This window comes from Platichthys flesus, chromosome 22, assembly GCF_949316205.1.
Source record: "Platichthys flesus chromosome 22, fPlaFle2.1, whole genome shotgun sequence".
Taxonomy (NCBI): Eukaryota; Metazoa; Chordata; class Actinopteri; order Pleuronectiformes; family Pleuronectidae; genus Platichthys; species Platichthys flesus.
The window spans coordinates 2,566,647-2,589,020 of NC_084966.1; the positions used below are offsets into that span (position 1 = coordinate 2,566,647).

Sequence of the window (22,374 nt, forward strand, 5' to 3'; positions counted from 1 at the left end):
GCTGGCAGAGGCGATGATCACATCCTGCAACGCAACCGAATGATGCAGCTCACACAGGACGTGTGTGGGTCATACAACAAGTCTTTAGTGCACTCAGATTATAACGTGAAAACAAAACTCACCACATCAAATATTGAACTAATTGACTTATATAAAAGGTCAATTCATACGGAGATAAAACACGAATGAGCTGGACCTTCCTGAGACATGACAGACGTGTGGAAGTTGGAGAGAATCTCTTCCAGAGTGAAAAGGGTTCTAGGACAAATCGTTCCGTAAACAAACAGATTGGGTGACGACTGAAACAGCAGGAAGTGACCCTTGGAGACAGAATTCTTCTTCTCAGCCTCCCGTTCTTCTGACTAAAGAGCAAGAACAACCGGCTTATCTCCAAATTTTCCTTCTCTCTCTCTCCCTCCCGACCTCTCTCTCCCCCCCGCCCTATCTCCCCCCCAACACTGTGAAAGTGGATGACAGTGACAGAGCAGGGGCGGCTCGGGCTACCAGTGGTGTCAGCCAGAGTCGCTGATGTCACCTCCGCTGTACCCTGCACCAGGAGTGCTGCCAGGGTGCAACGTTCTACTGCTGACTCAGCCAGCATCCATCCTGGCAACCGTGTTAATGTGCATCATGGGATCCCTCTAAGTGTCATTAACTGGGGCGGGTGAGTGTTTGGTCGCGGCGGGGTGCTGTCACATGCAGTCGCCGTCACACGGCAAAAACTGTACCTGGCACGGGCCTCAGTGGAGGAAACAGCAGCCGCAAGCAGGAAGGTGAGAATCCAGGAGTCAAAGGGGAGGGATGGAGGGATGACTTTAAAGGAGGATAAGTGTGAGGGCATACCAGGACCAGAACTCCAGAGAGACAGAACAAGAGGGTGAGACAGCGAGAAGCAGGAAGAGAGGCGAGCCTGCAAAGTCAGCCCGGCTCTTTCCCCGAGGCTCATGTGAACATTCTCTTTCGTCAACAGCACCTTCAAAAGAGCCGAGCCGCCCGTCCTCCACAGGAGAAACGGAGTAAGAGATTCACAGAGAGTGTTTCCAGTGGAGGTGCAGTCCCGGACGGTCTCTGTCTCCCAAGCAGCTTTGAGCTGAACACTGACGCCGGGGCTCGCGGCGCTGGATAAGAATTTATAAAGCTGTTGCTGCCGGGCGCTGCTGTAGCACAATGCCCAACTTTCATGTTACAGGATTAGGAGGGATCAGTTTTCTGGATCAATAGGATTATAGCTGTCGTTAACCCCTCGGAGATGAAAGCATCGCAACCTACGGAGAAAACCAGGGGATGTGCGGATGGAAGGATGTGTTGCAGGGTGAGAGGAGGACAACTTCTTTGCACACAGAAAACAAACAGTTATTTCAAGTAGGAGTAATCTGTACTTGGACTCAAATGAAACGGCCCCTGGTACAAAATGAACACAAAACGCAAAGAAACCGAATAGAAAGATCTCTCTGTGTAATTGGCCCTGCCTCTCTCGTCTCTCTGCCACTGGAGAGGGAGACGTGCTGCAACACGTCTTCTCCACCTGCACAATAATTGGCTACTTTTCGTGGGTGCACACTCAAGTCGATACCTCCCATCAAATCCAGTCTGTGCTGCTTTCAGCCCATCACGTCCGCTGAAGGTGTGGCAGTTTACACAGCTTGCAGATGCATCACACACAGAACTGTGCAGTGTGCCACGATCTGGTTCTCTGCTTCCACACAAACTCAGTGGATTAGAAACAGTGGAGGAAAGCAAAGAGGTGCTTTGTCGATGGGCTCTCGTTGAAGCATCTATTTAGGAAATACAGCTCAATTAAATGTGTTGGTTGATTCTGGTTTTAACATCAGATTCATTATTAAAAAGTGTTTCAAACTGTTTTGGACACTGCAGGGTCATTGCTTACGTAGAGTCAACGCGTCTCATCATAGGTGGACGTCATTTCTGTCCCCTAAGTGTGTGTCCTGCTGCTGGAGTCGTCCACAAAGCTCGACAACCAGGACAACTTCACTTTAACAAGCTGCTTGTTATGTCATACAGGGGTATGCACAGCGTTCTTCAGCCAAAACTTGAATACTTCCCTTCAATATTTGATGCTTCCTTAAGTAAATGTGTATTTCTGCCTTGGATGTGAACTACTTGTTTAAATATATCCTCATGTACAGTAGGTGGAAGCCTTCAGAGCTCTCACGCACAAACAGAAGACTGCTCCTGCCCAGATGTATTTGATTTATGTGTGTGTGTGTGTGTGTGTGTGTGTGTGTGTGTGTGTGTGTGTGTGCGGCTGAGCGCTGCTCCCCGTCATCTGCCCATTCTCCGCGGCACCAGATGGATCCTCTGCAAATAGCCGGGGATGAAATTAAGAACAACAGCTGTCAGATCAGCCAGCGAAGTGAGCGAAGAACGAGAGAAAAGAAGAAAAGAGGAAAAGAGGAAAGAGTCATGCAGCTGCAGCTCGCGCAGGTAAACGCAGACTGACATGCAGCGAAAAGCCTCATTAGGAAACTTCATGTGAGTCGTGAAGTGATTATCCCGAAGCTGTCAGCTGCAAACAGCATGTCAGAAAGCCACCCAGGCACTTCCCCCCCCCAGGTGGTCCATGCATGGCTGCTGTGCAGGGAGGGGGGGGGAGGTGTTAGCAACACAAACACACATCAAACATCAACTATTTCAGCACTTGAGTGTGAATGAGTCCTGTTCCTCCTCTTCATAGCTCACTGTCTGTAAACTGCATTTGATCATAGGGGAGGATGAATCAACCCCCCCCCCCCCCACACACACACACACACTCTGAGCGCTTCCATCAACACAGATCACGTCTGACGCATGTTTATCGGGCACAGCAGGTTTGTTTGTGTGGACTCGCAGGACTTCACCTGGATCAGGCGGCGCGGTCACGTCCTGGTCACCTGTCAGATTGATTCGTCACCACAAGGCCAGAGGGGGGGGGGGGGGGGGGGATCTGAACTAACGTTTTTAGAGAGGAAGACAGACCGAGACTAAACACGAGGACAAAATGATCCTGTCTTGTCTTTTTGTTTTTTTTTTTAATTGGGGTTATTTTCTGGGCTTGAACCCCCCCACAATATAACACCATACCCATTGTCCTCCCACATGGCAAAAATAGTTTTGGCCCAGATTTGGCCCAAACTGCTTCCACACTATAATCCGGCCCACATACCGGGTGCAGAACCAAAGACCATTCAGAAACTGTGTCAGGCTTCGATGATGAACAGGAAGCACTGATGTTATAACCAACAACCTCATCACCACCACAACAAAGACCAAAGCTGTCTTATATAATGTAAACAACAATTAAATATGAATTATCTCAGGCACAGGATGAATTGACCTTGACTGTGCGAATGGAGCCTTCATTAAAAACGTCCCCTGGGACCAGTGGGACCAGTGGGACCATTGGGACCAGCGCAGCCATCAGCCTAAATTCCTCAGAATCAGAGTTTATGAAATGTCCTGTCTGCACCAATTAATCGGTCGACCTTTAAATCCAAGGTAATAAACCTCTGCAGTCTGGTTTTTGGAAAAGATATCAAAAAGGCTGAAAGCTGAATGAATGAATATCTCACTGCCGAGGTTCGTCCAGTACAGAAACAACCTGGAGTACTGGGAAGGCAGAACCAGGATGTGAAGCTTCTGCCACACGACAATCAACCGTGACGGTTAATTCTCTAATGAGCTCAACCAGCCATAATAAAAGCAGGATCAAATCTGTGTGAGGCTTTTTATAGCTTGAACCTTTTCAAATGAACATTCCTCCCTGTGCCTGGGATCACGTCTTCTATTGGGTTCAGATTAGCATTGAATTTAGTATTCTGTTTATTGTTGTAAACTTATTAATAGATCGGTTTCCACAGATTGCAGATTTTCTGATTTATTTTGGCCTTTGACACCGAAGATGACTGTTTATTGATTGTGAATCACTAAACGACTTTGACTTCCAGAAGCGATGCACTGCAGATTTCTCTGCACACTATTTCTCCAGGAAGAGACGGAGACATTAAAACCGAAATGATTTCTTTGAACGCTTTTAAATCTACGATGAGAGCATTTCAGACCACTTCTTCTACTTGTAGATGTTTTTTATGAATTTTAATTTACTTGTAATTGTTTTTATATCATTTTAATTTCTGTTTATATGTTGTGAGTGTAATATTGTGAGTGTACATATGTTATTTGTTGCTGCCTCTTGGCCAGGACTCCCTCGAAAAAGAGGTTTTTAATCTCAATGGGACTTTCCTGGTTAAATAAAGGTCAAATAAAAAAAATAAAAACATGTCTCAGGACACCTGGAGAGGACAGGTTCTCTTCACGGGTCATCGCACATGACGGCTTGTCGAGCTCAAGCCGGCCGCTGACGGGACGCAGGAAGTGACCGACTCGGGTAGAAGTGAGAATGAGGTGTTTCCCCCTGGACCAGGTTTCAGATCTGCCGTGCATCAGAACTTTGGAATTTCCAATTAAAGAGAAAACGCGACATCTGACAAATAATATATATCAAACATGTATAGATCCACATTTACAAAATCACAGAGACTCAATACAGTGGTGTAGTATTTAAGGAACGATTTCTTAAACACTTGAATCACTTTTCTTTTCTCACCACACAACTTTCTCAACAGTCTCTCGTCTGTGATAAATAAAAATATCAGTAACAGACAGGAAGAGCCTGTGGGGTTTGAATATAGTTGTTTGAGCCTGATATAAAGTTTCAAGAGGAAGTTTCTCACATAAAAACTTTATCCCTGTATTTATGGTGCTATTTATTTCTCTAGGCTTCTAATGGACACACACACGTTCCTGAACCTGCATCACTCACACAGTGTTTTAATTTATGGAGCAGAAAATCACCCTGGGTGCTCCCGGCACTTTATTATCACGCCCTAATGTTTCCCCTCAGGAGCCACGGCTGGATTTTCATTCTGATGAAACGACATTAACTGACAGATAAGCGACGCTGTTTAGATTCCGGCAGGTTGTAAAACTGCCTTAATCTCTTTGGAAATTAAGTGCGTTAATTTCGGGGAAACATGTGTTTTACCGGCGACATACGCTCGAGCGGAATACGACCCAGTCAAAGTTCTCAATATGCAAAACAGCATCCAGTATCTGTGTCCTGTAATAAGCTGCTGCACATATTTCCTCCAAGAATGTTGTGGCTGATGGAGAAAAGCAATTGTGAGGGGAAACGATTGTTTAGGTGTGATATTGTGTGCGTGTGTGTGTGTGAGTGTGTGTGTGTGTGTTTTGTATGCAGGGTCGGACAGTGGCTGAGGGGAATGATTAGCGGCAACATCTTGTGCCAGGCAGCTTCTTAGCTCTGCTGATTTCCACACAGCGATCTGTATTCATTTATGCATGGAGTGAGTGTGGAGGATGAGTGGTGTGCAAAACAGAATATTTGTCTTCATGGGGTCTGTTTCTCCTTCAGCGTTCACACCCGGCTGCTGCCATCGCTCCCCCGCCCGTCCCCTACGTCTCTTTTCCCTTTGCTGCTCCACTGCAATATCGTCAGGAATCGCACAACAACATTCTGCTCTTGTTATTGCTTCATGTACGATTCTGGATTTAAGGACTGGAAATAATAAAGATATGACTTTGAGTGAAAGTAGGATACTGATCCTTGCTGTGTAGCCTGTTTGGAAAAGGAAAATATTTGCCTACTTGACTCGAGATGTGTTTACTTGTGTTGTATGAATTCTGGGACCTTTGACACATGCAACCAAAGTGTGCCGGCCTGGTTCGGTATTCTGGGACAAGAACCAGACTAAAAAGTCACGTTAAATAAGTATTTGATATTTCTTAAGTGGTTTGATGCTGACTTGATAGAAACAAGGTGACTGACAGCTGGGAATGACTCACGATTGGTCGAGCAGGACTTCACTACCGTGGTTCCATCCCACGATCGCTACTGCACAGCCTCCGGCTCCAAATGTGCAAGATGGGAGTGTTTGTATCCCGGATATCTTGGCTTCCTGTCTGGATAGCAGGAGGAAGTGGAGACACATTGTCAAAAAATACATATTTGCGATTTCCAATTTGACTTAAGACCTGTTTTTTATCATTAGGATTATTTGCTGGAGTCTATATGTAGCCATCTTTGCAGCTTTGAAACCTCAAACCAAATAGGGACCAGGAGCAGGTTCAGCTGCTGTCGCTCTACCACAGCTCACGAGGGTAAAACCTGTGAAGTCGATCCAATGGAGCTGCTCTGCTGTAGAGCTGCTGCTCTGCCGCTCTTACATCCTGCTCTTACAGTAATCATGGCCTTGGCAAACACCCTAATGCTTGCTCACTGCCACATTTCTCACCATGGAAACATTTGCTGAATCCTTTGCCCAATATGCATTTGAGAAATTAACACACAGCGCTGTGCAAACTCAGCACAACTGCAGCAGCGGCTTTACAACTCCAAAATATCCACACACTCAAATACATTGCAAAGATATTAACAGCCCCATCAACACGTCATTTAAAAATCCAACATGATTCAAGTGTCCAGAGGTGAGAATACAGGTTGAAATATCACAGCTCAGGGTTCCAACACGTTAAATTCAGACTTCTCACGACGGTGATGGAGCCGATTCCAGCTGCGTTGAGTGCGAGTGTCTGTGTGAGTTATCTGGGCCTGATTCTGACAAGTGATCCTGATAATATGGGTCTTAAATTAAAGGAATCTTTTGTTGGTTGGACTCCACACTGACTGACAAACGTCCAAATCCACAGTAAACTGCTGGCTGCTCCGTGGCAGCTCATGCAGCTGTAGTTAATTCGCTCTCCGGCCTCAGGCAGCAGCAGCAGCAGCTTGGTTAAGTGTTTCTCGTTCAGAGACAAACGCCAAGTCTGCCATTGTTCTCGATGACTAACTAAGTGCTGATGACAGTAATGACAGCTACTGTGAAACTGAACTGAATGTGCTCACAACGTAAACTCCACAGAAGTGACGCCTCCTGATCGCTGGCTGCAGTTTGAGCCATAAATCCTGCCTCCTCCATGTTCGTGGACGGGACCAGGACCAAACTAAATATATTCATATATATGTATTGGACTTTTCCTTTTATGTGCAGAATGCTTCCTCCAGTATCGCTCCTTACACATCCAACCAGAAAACTCTTTACTGTGAAACCCTGATACTTTGAAATATATCTCAGTGAAACTCTGGTCATGTCGCAGCCTCCCTCTCTGTGTCAGACGGAGCTCTGTACCACCATCATCAAAACGCCACATGAAGGAGTAATGGCTTCCTCCGTGCACCCGCTCCCTGCAGCACAGCTCCACAGACTTAAAGGATTTACATCAAGGAGCATGGAAGCTGCACCGGAGGCTTTTTGCTGCAAGTCACAGAAAAACATGATCCTGTTACAAGAACAGCAGAAAGCAGCTAATATTGATTGATAGTCAACATTCATTTCATACGTCACATATTTTGATGTGGATGACACGGTCCCGAGCGTTTGGCTCCTCTTCAACTGAAGCCATTTGAAGATTACAGTGTGTCTTTGTGTCTCTGAATGATGACGGGAGCCGTTCCTGCCGCCCGAGCACTTAATGGTACTTTAGTTGTAATTGTCCAATCCTAGAACTGCTGGTAATGAGGAGCCTCGCTTTGAGTCGGCATGTGGATCGACCTGCAGGTAGAAATGTGATTTCACTGTGGGACTAAAGCAGGTTTCTGTCCACCATCATGTTTGACTTTCACTATTCACACATCCTTTATTCATGTGACGCTCACTGTGCCTTGAAGCAGCATAGGTTTTATTAAAGGGATAAATATCCTGCTCATTATCCAACTCATCACTGTGTAGGATATAAAGTGCTGCGCTGCCGTTGTGAGATTCAGTCCGTTCAGTTCCCACAGAAGCACTGAAATCGAATCAGTTCTTTGAGTCCCAGTAACATCTGGTCAACATTTGATGAAAGCCCCTAAAGGCTGATTAGAGATATCATGTTCAAGAGGCTTTGTGAGGCCACCAGGACCTTGACCTGTGACCTGTGACCAAAATAATCTGATCCATGAGTCCAAATTTAACAGAAACTCTCAGGGCGTTCTTAAGATAACACGTTCACAAGCCACAGCCTCCAACCACAAATATGTAATGAGTTCATCTGTGAGTCCAACTGAACGTCTGTACTGAATATTTAAGAAATTCCATGTAGACGTTCTCAGAGATGTCGTGTTCACAACGCTGCTCGTCACCACATTCACAGAGAAGCACATTCTATCAGTTTCATGGTCTCAGGTGTTCAGCACTCCATTCAGCCCTCAGGCTCATCTCCAGCCTTTAAACAAAATGATTTACAGCAAAGTCTCATTCCACTTTCGAACTTTTGAAGATTTAATAATGTCAGTGATTATCTGGATGTGGTTGTCCTTTTGTTCAGTAAATGCTTTTTCTCTTCTGTCCACCACTCAAAGCACTTAACCACGTTCGGCTCGCTCACCGATTCACTCTCACATTGACAGAGTGCTGACAAAGCGTCTTGCTCAAGGACACATCGACTCCTTGTGTCCGCAGCTCCCTGCGTGATCCTGGTTGTAAAGGCTGGGGGGGGGAGGGGGCTGAACTGTGCAGGAAGTCCAACCATCAATCAGGAAATAGTTAGAAATGTTCATGTTTTGTTTGACCTGAACTCATAAATGTTGAAATCTAGAATACTTTCACATTTGATTTGCTGGAACCAGTGAGTTTTGCAATGTTTGTTGATTAGAGAACTTTGGCCACCAGGGGTCTCTCAATCAAAACTATATGTAAAGACTAGTTTGATGATGATGTTGTGATGCAGCGTTGCATCATGGGAGTTGTTGTCTTTCCCACCATTGGCGTTGGAGCTCCGTATCCATTACCAGTGACCAATACAAACACATTCGCTCTGTAAGTCACTGCAGAGGCGGAGGATAAAGGAGATGATGCATTTAATAGGCGACCGAAACGACATCATGTGTTTGTCATGCACCAAACACCAAAGCAATTTCCTTTTATCTTGAAAAACCCACTGGCACTAAATACTTTTCATATTTATGAGACAGCGAAAACAAAAAAATGTTTACAGCTTTTTCTCGGGCGAACTAAAGTCTCATGTGGCGAAGCGGTTTCTGGAATCAACGTTTCCGTCTCTTGTTTAGTTTCTTTTTGTGATGAGCATCGAACTGTCTCCTGCTGCAGTGCCGGAGCTCAGGGGCTCGGGGGCTCGGGGGCTCGGGGGCTCGGGGGCAGATCTGCTGCGGCTCTGCTCATCTGGAAAATGCGATGTTTAGAACACAATAGGTAAATGATCAACTGTTGGCTCCCTGCACACCCAGAGGGATGAGTCAAAAGCAACAGGGCTAACAGTCCCCGGCTTTGTATTCATAACTGAAGACAATAAGAAACGCTGGCTTCAAACCCGGCATCCAAATGGATCCACAAACGGCACATGGGCCATTACAGAGTGAGCTGTAACCCCCCCCCCCTGGCAGAGCAGCATCTTTTGATTTATTATTGTGCTAAGCTCCTCACTGTACGCAGCCGCAGCCATGCTGATGTATCCCTGGAGACGCATTGCAATAAAATGAACTGCCATTGTTTTCCTGCAGAACTGTACAAATTGCCTCATCAAAGCCGCAACACGGGTGCTCTACCTCTAGCCATTAATCAGTGGGAGAGACGTGGGCGCCACAGAATTCTTTTGCATTTTTCCCCGAGCTGAGACGAGCAGCGGGCTGTCAAGCACTGTTGTTTTTCTGAGGGGGGAGTGGGGGGGGGGAGAGAGAATGAAGAAGCGGTGCAGCAGAGGCCTCACAAAGATTTACTCTCAGCCTCGGAGTGACAGCAGGCGACGCCCGGCTACTGTTAAACCCGACCTGTGAGCCAAAGAATGAAGAGCGAGGTCACCGCCTCGTGTTCACCGATGGTCAGAGTGACATTCTGCAATGCCCCCCCCCCCCCCCCCCCCATTCTCAACTTGGAGCAGATCCATAAATGACCGACACCACTTTTGGAATAAATTAAAGGGACTGCTGGCAGAATTCTAATGACTGTGTTAACCTTTGCTAACAAAGTTTTACTGACATTCACTTTCCAAAGAGGAGCGGGGTGGGGGGAGGAGACCACTTATCTGATCTTTAATAATTTCCTCTCCCTGTGTTCAGGGTTTTTCTTTTATAATTGGGAAGAGAGGGTTAGGGTGAGGACCAGACACTTGAATGCCATTACATTAATAAAAGATGACGACTGAAATCTAATTGTGTGTTTGAATCTTCAGGAGACGCAGATTAATTCAAATCAATAATTCCCGAGCTTGTGTTTTCACTGCGGTAAAGAAGGCGACGGTGAGTTATGCAAAGAGCCGGCAGTGACACAATCCAGAGCTCGGCTCCGCTGCTCTTACACAACGGAGAGAAAGTGTGTGTCCCTGCCTGTGTGGTCAGGTAACCTGAAAACACAATGTTCAGACAGGCTTAAAATGAAACTTCATGTGCACGCTGATGCAGCACTCACGCACAAACACACACAGACACACACGCTTACCATTCAGCCTCACACCGATGGGTGGTTATTGTGTTTGATAAAGTCAAAACTGTTTTAAAAATAAAGGTTTCATCTCCGTGTGAATTCAAATTTACTATAATTTACTTTTACATTTTATAACTGCTACGAAAATAAAATAAATATTATTATTATTATTATTATAAGTTTAACTAGCAGTAGTAGTAGTAGTAGTAGTAGTAGCAGTAGTTGGTAGTAGTAAAGTAGTAATAGTATTGGTGGAAATCTGGCTGTATTACATTTAGTTGTATAACTATTGTATAGTTATAACGTCTTCTCTGACTGGGATTGTTTAAAAAATGTGTATGTATATATGTATTTATATAAAAAGCCGAACTCGGATGTGCACACGTTGTATGTTCCAACATAACAACATGTAACACGGGGCCACATGCACCAGATCAGTGTTTATATCTGGATCTCATTCTCACTTGCTTCCTTACATGTGATGCACTGAGTGTCTCTGAGGCCTCTAATGAATGAACCTCTGTACAGACTGAGTCAGGGCATCTCAACATACGAGCCTCCAGCTGCTGGTTCTCCCTGTGGAGCCGAGCTGGAGAACAGGTCACACTCTCACACAGCCAGAGAGCAACAATTATCCAACAGGAGACCACGATCACTCTGCAAAACTACATACGTAAAGATCACTGAACATCAGTCAATAGCAATTACAGAGTACCGGTGACGATAAGGACCAAGCGGCTGGCAGAGGAAAAAGTGTTCGGCCTCATTTTGAACCCTGGAATGCTGAGTGTTTCCAAACTGGCTCCATCTCTCTGCCAGAAAAGATTCTTTGCGTGAACCTCAGCCTTTAAATCCTGGCTGCCACTCCAGCTGCGATCACACACACACACTTAGAGCATTTCCCAGCACTTCACTGAATGTAAACTGTGACGTCGCACGCTGGAGATTTATGTGCGGGCCCGATTGCTGTGCGTTTCTCATAATTACTGTTTTACACTTGCTGCCCGCAGAGTGCAGCTCGTCTTCCGACGGGGGCCGGCGCCGCCTCACCTCTATCAGCCGGCGCTGCTGGGAAATCAGCCAGCGAGAGAGAGAATAATGGCGTCTGCATGCCAGCGTCTCACACCTCAATAAACACGGGGAAATGTAAACGGCAGGGCATCGCTCTGGCGTGATTGCAACAGATGGTGACCTCGTGCCTCAGAGAGCTTGTGGAGGAATGGAGGGAGCGAGCGGAAAAAGGATGTTTGCATCTACTTAGCTGGAGCCTGATGTTCGGCTATCAAATCATCTGTTTATCAGTTTGATCAAAATGTCCAAAAGATGTTTCTTCAAACCCAGAATCCTCAGAGCGGGAGATGGTGACATGGGCGGCTTGAGCAATGAACTCAAGACCGTGTTGGATAGAAACCAATATGGTGACAAACATTAGCTGCAGCTGCACTAAGCCGGGGCTTTGTATTGCTGCTGAGAGTTACAGTGTAAAGCGTATTATGAGGACATACACTGGAGATTATGCCACTAATCTGTTCCGACAACCACACAGTCATTGATTATTAAAGACCCGATCTATAATCCAAAAGCACACAGAGGGGCTGAGGCGTCTGGAAGCGAGCATCCATCCGCTGTCAGGAATCTGGAAAACAAAAGAGGACAAGCTGGGACGCCCGATAACAAGTTGGTTTACTTGAGTGTTTTAATAGTTACATGTTAAACACAGCTCAGTGATGTAGTATCCCTGAATAGAGTCGGTATGAGTGACGTTTAAACATGTTATGGAATTGAATGGAATTGAATTTCAGCTTTCACAATCTCTATTGATTTGAACGAGATGAGCCACCTGCGTGTGGTCAGTCCCTGGGACATGAACATTCAATTCTAATCCCATAAAAAATGAAACGGTGGCTTCCCGCAGAGGAAAATAAAAAAGCCGAGAAGCCATCGCTGATTAATGTTGAGCTGGAGACCCTCCTCCTGAGGAGGTTGAAACTGAAATGTATTCTTTCTCTGTCCAGCCTTTGGAACGTGTATTTAAAAGTCTCCTTGTCCTTGTGAGGTAGACGTGTCGTCACTGGCTGCAGACGGAGGAGGAGGGGAAGCCCGCCGCAATTAATATCACGCTACTTTCCCACCACCCGTTTTATTATGACATAGGCCCATCATTTGCTGGAACAGCAGCGAGCCAAGTCTAAAGGAGCTGGCAATCCGTCTTCCCTCTCCAGACACCTGTAACGCTGGCGTCTCCGTGCGGCTCAATCCATCCCTTTTCATCTTTCTACATTAATCTCCCGCCCGAGCGACTCGGTTTTCATTTGTTCCTCGTCTCGCAGCCCGCTGAACGCCAAGCCGACGGAGGGATCTCGGCAGAGGCTCAGCACTCGGCTGTTTTTGTTTTTTCACAGACAGGAAGCCGGGGGGACAGATTAGGGTAACTGCAATTACAGGAGAACAGTGAAGGGGAGGATCCTCTTTGTTTGTTGCAGACCCGGGCAAACCCTGGCTAGTATCTCTGCACCTGATCTGTCCCTCCTGGGCTCCTGTACTTCAGTCAATTAGTGCAAATCCTTCACTGCACCTGCACCTCCCACTCAGCAGCCTGCCCCTGCCCTCGCTGGGGATGGCAAACATCCAGCAGCATTGCACAGACAATCCTTTTATCACTACCTCTCAGATATTTAGACTGAAAAACGCGATAGCTATCAAAATAGATTCTTTGAATGCTTCCTGCAGCTCGAGGTCTCAGCTCGCCACGACAGGCGACCTCCGGAAGCTGTGACGAAGATACAAGAGTCTTCTTCGGGCTCTTTGCCAATCTCTTTAAAAAAAAAAATGATTCCCTTCCTAAAAAGAATCCCTGTTGACCCTGGCCAATCACTGCATGAACAGCAGCCTCTTTGCATTTCACATGATACATCACCGGCTGCCGAGAGCTGACAAAGCAGCTGTGATTCATAGAGTGCATTATAACAACACTACAGTGGCTTATCACGTTTAGCTGGCCTTGAGGAACTGACTCTGACTGACTCTTTATCATGAAACACAAGTCTCCGTGAAATTGAAGAAAACACAGAGTACAGATAACACGGGCAGAGCGCATAAATTCACTGCACAGCCGGCGGCGAGGAAGCCGGGGGGGTGGGGTTTGGCCGAGGGAGATGACTTGCAGTGATGCTTTAGGGTTTGAGTCCTTTTGTGTTTCCCCATGAAAAAAGAAAATACGCCTGCCCACACATCCCTCTTTGTTTTGTGCTGAGTTTGTGTTTGTGCACTCGATTGTTGGAGAGCTTGATATCAGACGCACTCAAAGAGGGAGAAACGCTGTGGAGCCTGTGGAGCTGCAGATACACTCACCACTGTGGACATGTGGACGAGGTCTCAGCTGTGGAGCCTGTGGAGCTGCAGATACACTCACCACTGTGGACATGTGGACGCCTGCTCATTGAAATGCATCAGCACATGGTAGATAACCAAAACTCACTGATGTTTACATGTTCCACACGTGTGTTAGTGATGCCATTTTTATTTAAAATTCATTAGACAGTGGTTGAATATACTTGTTCGGCAGTTAGAGACCGGACCTCAGTCAAGGCCCAACAGCTGCCTTATGAAACCACATTTAATCTCACTACATCTGGAATTTTAGTTGGATAAATATCAGTTAGCAGAAGTAAATAAGAAAGCTATTAATCTGAAATAAAAGTAATTATCCACACATTAAGTAACAGACAATTTTGTCTTGTTTATTAAGTGGTCGCATCCTGTTTTACTTTACGCATTGAGTAGTAAATCTCTGACTGTCGACCTTATGCAATAAAATACTCTAGCTTCAAAAAGATGAAACCTCTACACGATCCACATATTTCTCTGTCTAATGTATGATTGAGTTCACATTACATCACCTATAAGCTTCTCATCCATATTTAAAAGACAAGTAAGTACACATCCCCAAGTTTCCTTCTTCTTTCCTCCATCTTATACCCAGGAGCCATTATAACGAGCCACGAAACAAAAAAGTTAAAGTGTCGTAAAGCTCCATAAAACCACAGGTGACAGTTAACTACTGAGCCACAGCGTCAGGATAAACAAGTCACACTATGGACTGACACTATAAAATACGGAGCATAAAATTATGTAAAGCAAGCAATAAAACAGGAGTTCATCATTTTGTTTTTAAAGTCAAGTGAGGAGAAAGGTCATAAAACTAAATATTGCATATAGAGATTAAAGAAGAGGATTTAAACCCATCCAGGTTCAGGCAGAGAGTTCCATGGCTGAGGGGCCTTGAACACAAAGGTCCCTCAGTAGTGATATGAACGATAGGAAGTGCACATAACAATCAGAGGTGCAGTGTGAGGATGAGGTCACTGGTTTCAGTGGGTTTGAGATCACTGTCCCGCTGGGTATCATTTGCATAACAGAAAATAATAAGGTCGTGAATTACTTGACCTTGAGTTGTTTGTCCTGGGAGAAGAAGACTGAGCCCAGAGTTAAACCCTGAGGGACACCAGCAAGTAGAAAACTGAAGTCTGTGTGTTTTCAGGGAGGTTCATTAAAGTGTGACACTAATTCATTATTATAGCAGTGCTAGTTGCTTGGTGATTATCAACCAATCACAGTCATAGCATGATGTTCCTTTGAAAGACTGGACTATAGACAAATATAATCATAATCCCTCCATTTCAACGTGTGGTAAATAAAGTTCAATATTATCGCATTATACTTTGGCTACAAACAGATACTTATACATGTAATACTTTAGTATATATTGCTCTGAATCTTAACACTATTTTAAATCGTCTCTTTCTGGATCTCGCTCAGAGAAATAAAAGGAGGGCCCAGACTTTACAGCGAGTTGGTGAGAGCAGCAGTCCGAGGCTTCTGGGATGCTGAGGCTTCTGGGAGGCTGCTCGCTGTTTGCAAATACCGCTCGGCCTGTTATTACAGTGTCCTGGCTGCTCTCATCAGCATGCACTCTGGGGAGCACCTGCTGCTGGGGTGGATGCTCCACAAGTTATTGGATTGCTAATCTCTTCCTGGGAGGCCTTTTCATCCAGGCAGACAGATAAGGCTGCGAAAGGCAATAAGCATCTACGGGGAGCAGCTGATGATAAACCCGAGCGAGGAGGCTGCAACAGGAGCAGGGTGGAGGTGTGCTGGCTGAGATGAGAAACCCGTGTCCACACGTCTGCCTGTCTGCCTGGGACACGCCTGACTCCTGATTACCTTTCCAGAGCCACGGGGGTATTGCTTTTATTTGAAGAGCGCCTCAGCTTTCTCCCTCAATAGATCATAGCGTTCGATAAAGGGGATGGAGGAGCGGTGATTGAAGGGGGTGGGGTTAATGTGAACCCTACATCTACCCCCGTGTGCCTCCTAAGCTCCAGCCCCGCTGATTGCTCCCTTAATGGTGATGAATTCACAGGAAGTGGCGAGCCACGCTGCCACAGACGCTGTGATGTAGGGAGCAATAACTCCACATCACAACGCCCCCTCCGCGGCGTGCAGGCAGGACAGACACCACTGAGCGCACTGTCATGGAAACACTGAAGAGAGGAATAACTCACAGATTTATCTGATGAGACAGGGGGGGGGGGGGGGGGGGGGGGTGTAGCTCATACTTTAGTTTGTTTTCATTTTGTTTTCAAAGTCAAAATGGAATCCTCAAAGGTTGTGTTACTGCCAGATGTTGACAGGCGGAGGCAGTTCTCTGGGATGGATGGTAAACATGGCCCACGACAGCGAGTGGAATAACAATGAATAAAACAGCTGTTCTGTGAGTGTCAGTCTTCTCTGTATGGGTGAGGTGTGTCTGGTGGGTCTGCTCATCCCCCCCCCCTCCCTCTTCACACCTGCCCATCATTGGGAATCAGCATACCAAACGCCTTCACATTATTTTTCCAGTCTGGTGTCCGACGTGTTTTCACTGAGGCTCAACTCTGACTTGCAGCATTCGAGTAAAATCATAATTTGGCCCCAAAGCTGAAAAATGTAAATGCATTTTTTGAAATTCTTGTGAAAACGTGTGGAAAAGCAGATCCTCTATTTGTGAGAAGGTGTCACCAGATGATGGATGTTCCCTCCGCTTGTCACTCCCACTCTGAGACTCTGACAATGTCTCAGCTGTGTGTGTGGGTTGTAATATTTACTGAGGTAATAATAGAAAGATAGAAATATTGATTAAGACGCACAGAGGGTAAAAACCATCCACCTCACCTAGAATTACTATTCTGTCCAGTTCCACTCCAGTTTACGACCTGCTCTGCTGCAGGAGAAAGCCAAATGATCCAACTGGCAGGCTGAAGTGTGGCTCAGCCGCCCCTCGACTGATGATCTGAATCATTGACATTTAGAGGGCAGCTGTAGCCGGCACAACTTTATTTAACATGATAGATTCACAGCCGAGTCATTTGACGGCGCTGCTGAACAAAGCGCCCGGTGCAGGCTGCAGTCCTGTCTGTCCTGCACGGGGGCGGCTGCATGCTCGGCATCGAACCTGCAGGACGACTCAGCGTCTTCAGGCATCGCAGCACATCAAACCCTTCTCCCAGGCTGCGGGGACTCGAAGCTGCATCCTGCCCATCAGCCTCCCGTTCATTACACAGGATCTGTTTACGTGTCAGTGTGGCTACGGGGAGTGTCGTGGCAGCAGGAGACAGGTGAGGGCTTCCTTTGTTATGAGTTTGGCTCTGGATGACATAGCAGAGGAAGGAGGGGGGGGGGGGGGGGCTGCACAGGGCCCATGAGTCGGCTCAATTAAACGACTTTGCGGCAAATTTCCCCCAAAGCGGATCATTGGCGGAAAGGTCAGCAGGTATCCGTGATTGAGCCGACGCTGTGTTTCCCTCAGGCAGGATGGATGATGGCAGTGATGAATCAATGGAAAATTAGCTGATTATCAAGATTACCTGTTGAGCCAGAGAGCGGCCAGATATCCAATCACTGCAAATCCACATGAAGAAGAATTACTGTATTTTGTGTTTCTGCATTAATCAGGAGAATTAACAGGACGCGGTCTCCTTGTGTCTGACGGACGGATCATCATCTCAGCTTTCACAAGTTTGAATATAAAACTGTGTTAAATCTGGGTTATTTCAAGATGATTCACAATCTCATTCGTCACTTAAACTCATCACAGGAAACCCAGATGAGACAGTTGATGATAAAAATAGAGGAAGGGGAGAGTATCACAAAATGCCAAATAACAGATGTATGATTTTAAAAGTCTGACGGAACCGAATGAATGCAGCCAATGGGCATGCAGAACGTTTGTTGTGTGCAGATCTCAATTTGAAACTCGATCTTTCCTGCAAGTGCAAAACCAAACAATTCAGATCAGGCCGATGGGATCAAATCCAGATCAAATGTTCTGACCGAATGAAACGGCACCCGGGAGAGAACGTAGGTTGGTGCAAGCTGCAGCAGTTTTGGCGACTTTAAGAGAATGTTAAGTAAACTAGTGTTTTATTAAAAGAGAAGAAATAAGAAGAAGTTGGTTTTGTATGTTTTCTTCTCCCTGCACAGAAAACATACTGAACTGTGACCTGAAAACTGAGAAACATATCAAACCACGAGTGCTCCACAAACACACACACGCACACTCACACACACAAACACACACACACACACACACACACACACACCGAGTAAATGTCTGTAATGTGGATACACTGAATATTAATGGCCACTCTTGTGTGAATAAAAAACCCAGAAACGCCTGGAGCTGATTAAATATGAAAAATCACCCAGCGAGCGTAATCAACCACATTGTGAAAAATGCATGGAGTTCACATATTAGAGAGGACAGAGTGTTGATCGCACCAGAGCGCACGTTAGACTGGTCCGGCTGTGTCAGCCTCTCTGTTGAGGCAACGACACGAGACAGGAGTTCCTGAGCTGGTCCAGACGGATGAAGGACTCGTCGTGGTACAAAGCTACTGAGATATTCAAATCAATACACAACATATTTACAGACTCTTCCTGGAGACAGGGTGTGTGCAGCTCGCCGGGAGAACAAAGAACTAGAAACACGGCTGAGAATAAACACGGGCTCCGAGCAGTGATTACACCAAACACCTCAAATGTGTTTTGCTTCTCCCCCCATGACTTCATGGGAGCGAGGGGGGGGGGGGATTTTTTTCTTTTTATTTACCTCTGTGTTGCAATGAGAGATCAGACAAACATTAAATAAACTACGTCTGCTGCAGTAAATAACAGAGAAAAACTAAGAGAGAGTGGGAACTCAGGTATTCTCCTAATATTGCTTTTCATTCGTCAATACTGCTGCCACATGGGCCTTTGTGGCTACACTGGGAAACAACTAGAAAAGATACTGGGCAGATAAAGTTCCTAAACACAAATTACAGATTTCTCAGAGCAGTGATTCTACAGGGATTCTTTTGAAAAACAGATAAAACACATTACATTAAGCATTAGGATTTCATTTAACTTGGACCACGCTGTATTTTATATATTATTTTATAAAAACACGGAAAAATATCCAAACCAATTCAAACCCTGATAAGATATTAAATTTAAAATCACAAGAAAAGTTAAATATTCACTTTTAAAAAGCTGGAGGTTGTGAAATTGAACACCTACGTACACAAACAAAAATTTATATAAGCGAACAAGCAACTCTGTATTTCTTAAAGCCCTCAAATAAAATCTGAATAATACAGAGCACAGACAAAGAGAAAGAATATGCTCTGCATTAAAGTCTGGTCCTGTTCTCACTCCGGCAGCTTCGCTTGGTGCCATTTGACCTTTGCCAGTTTCCTCACAGCTGTTCTCAGGCAAGAAAGTGAGAGAAAAGTGGGAGATCACACAGTGCAAAGCTTTCAGATCCACTAAATAAGAAAGAATGGGCCCTTATACTCTAACCTGGCAGCTCACTGCAAAGACCACTGTGAACATGTGTGATGCAGAAGCTTCTACTAAAAGCTCCGACCTTCACCAAGGATGCTTATTACACCGACGTGCACGGACACATACACGTTGGAATCTCTATACTGCAACATGACAGCTCCGTGCATTTCTTTAAGTCGTTGATTCTGATGCGTGAAGTTACTGAAGCACGGAGCTCTGTTCAACCTGAGCTAAAACGCTCCTCAGTCGACAAACCATAATAAATGATGAAAGGACGGAAATTGTGCCGTACATTAAAAAATAAATAATTTCTGACATGTTTTCAAAGGTCTTAGCTTTCCGGTACAAAAAGAACGAATGTTCTGGTTATTATAGTTTTCATTTTATATCTGATTTAAGACACAAACTCCATATTCCAGTGCCAGTCAGTTTTCAGAAGGTTAATAATAATCCATTCATCACCCAATGATTCATTTCTTTATCTTCAGTCGCTCACATGTAAGGATTTGTTGCTTTTCTTTGACAGGAAGCTGAATATCTGTTCTGACTATCAAACAAACTATTTTCAAACAAACCTTCCCGACCAAACAAGAACTGGCAGATTAATTGATGCAATTACAGACCTAGTGAACATGGAACTCTCTTGGCAGTGGTTATAAAGGAAGTTGGACCCATATCTACTTTACAACACATTCCAACTTTTCAGGGAATACTTCATCCGTTCTGCAAACATCAATGTTGAGAGCTGGAGTTAAAATCCTTAATGTGGGTCGAGGCCGTGAATCCCTGACGCAGCCAGAAATGGATATTGACTGCACTTAAACGTGGAGGAAATGTTCCACCGAGGAAAAGCCCTGCTTCACCTCTACGAGTCTGACATGGGATATAAACTAGTGAATTTGAGCTTTACGGCCTGAAACGGGAAAGAAGCAGCTGTGGTGCACGTCGTGAGCTGCTGCCGCTTCGTTTCATCCAGGAGAGCGGCGGCCGAAGAGATGGAGATCGCTGCCTCACGTGTTTCAAAGGGAACATCTGCTCCGTCAAAGTCTTATGAACACATTTCTCTTCTCAGAGTGGAGACCGTTAACAAGACCAACTGGGATGAGATGGGGGGGAAACATCACTCCGCATTATATCTGTCGAAATGTCAACTTTACATACAGGCCTCCGAGGATGAAGACGTATACAAATGCATCAAGTGTATGAAAAGTACTTGAAATAATTAGTGCTGCATCTAGTTAGTAATGATTAATGACGTTCTGTTTGTTGTTTATGTTCAGATAATAGTGCAGACGCTATAATTAGGCCTAGGAGTCACACACAGGACCATTCAAATGGGTTAGTTGGGTCCACTGAGGAATGTCTACTCACTCAGAGCAGATGCTGACTGAAACCAAGCGTGCACGCAGCGAGATATTAGAATCAGAGTTCTGCCAAAAGCTGAACAAAATGTTACATATAGAGCCTCTAACAAAATGAACTATCCTCGTCTGTGGCATTTTCTCTATTTAATTCATTGAGCCGAAGAAGTATGAACAGCTTGACTCCTCATCCTCATCCCGAACCCTCTGCTGCGTATAAATATCAGTTTGAAACCATGTTGGGCTTCCATAAAGAGGATTAGAGCGAGGAGCATATCAGACACAAACAAAAAATTATAATTCTTTTACTCAGACGCTATTATCTGCCTTGAACACTAGAAGCTCAATCCCCCCTGTCTGGCTGTTTATCTCCAAATGAACAAAGCCTCTAATTGGAGCTTGATGCTTAGAACCAATATCAACTTTAAACTCAGGACAAGGTATCCATAGGCCAGCAGTGATCAGGCAGAAGGAGGCCAGCCTTGTCTTACGTCCTCATCCCCCCGCTATTTGACCACTCCGATGAAAATCCAATCATCTACTTGACCGAGGAAGGAACATCACTAGTCACAGGGGCCAGCTTGGCAAACCAGCAAAGTCCCATCATCAGAACCCAATTAAAAAAACCCAGGGCAAGGAGGCTCATCTCTGCAACTCATCCCATGCCAAGTATGGTGGTGGTAGTGGTGCAGGCTCACTCGTGTGTGCGTGTGTGTGTGTTAGTGTGTGTGTGTGTGTGTGGAGGATGAGAGAAGGCAACGTCGGCCAACTTGCAACCACAGCTGGAGGAGTATGAGATAACAGAATGAGAGGGAGCAGGCCGAGCCTCTGCTCTCCCTCCAACCATCGATGTCTGCAGTCATGAAACAAATGAGCCGTAGACGACGCAGTTTGACACTTAAAGACATCACGTGTGACAATTCTTCATTCAAATTCCTAAAAACAACTACACCCATGTATTATCCAAAATGTTTCCAATATTTAAACCCACAATTTCATTCAAGGTTCTGGATCGTTTCATGTTTTTTTTAACGTCATATCTGCTTCAGCCGAGGCTTTCCACTGTTTCTATTGGTCACTGGGGCCAGGCCGGGGCTATTCTGGGCTGCGGCCATGTCACAAAGCTATGCAGCCACAGTCGAGCCCCCTCAGGCAAGTTAGAAGGTTATTATTTTATTCTTAACATATAAATAATAAAGAATACTTGCTCTTGTTGTGCTTAAGGAATAAATTCACTTCTTTTCATTGAGCTGTTTGTGTCTGTGGCTGCATGGGAGCTCTCCGGTGCTGAAAGTTGTTTTTGTCATTTCCTCGCAGTCTGTAATAGTTCGTTGAATCTTCTTTGACGAAATTCAATTAAAATCAATAAACATATCAAATGTTTTCTGTGTCATATGTGTTTTCATAGGGGAATGATTCATAATGGGCTGTGGTTTCTGGGGGAAGCAACACAGTCAACATCACCACACACCACACGAACACTGATCTGACGTCTGCTTTTCTGTCGCTGGTGAACTTTCCTAGCAATGTGTTTCCAAACAAGCCCCCCCCCCCCCCCCCCCCTTTAACTGTAGTTTGAAAAACATCTTTAAAAAAAAATTGCAGATGCTTAGTCCCAGTGGGGGGTCAGCTTAGGCCTGGCAGGCCGCTGGGCT

The 22,374-nt window shown here is 45.4% G+C and overlaps 1 protein-coding gene across 2 annotated transcripts in view; it reads right to left on the bottom strand.

The window, feature by feature from the left end:
* Window positions 1-22,374, bottom strand: part of LOC133933708 (beta-1,3-galactosyltransferase 1-like) — a 69,888-nt gene that overhangs the window by 40,795 nt on the left and 6,719 nt on the right. The window contains exon 2 of one of the 2 annotated variants that reach the window (XM_062380892.1): window positions 5,863-5,979. The exons of the other annotated variant lie outside the window; for it this stretch is intronic. The gene's annotated coding sequence lies outside the window, so the exon portion shown is untranslated. The remainder of the gene's footprint in view (window positions 1-5,862; window positions 5,980-22,374) is intronic. 2 annotated transcript variants of the gene reach the window in all.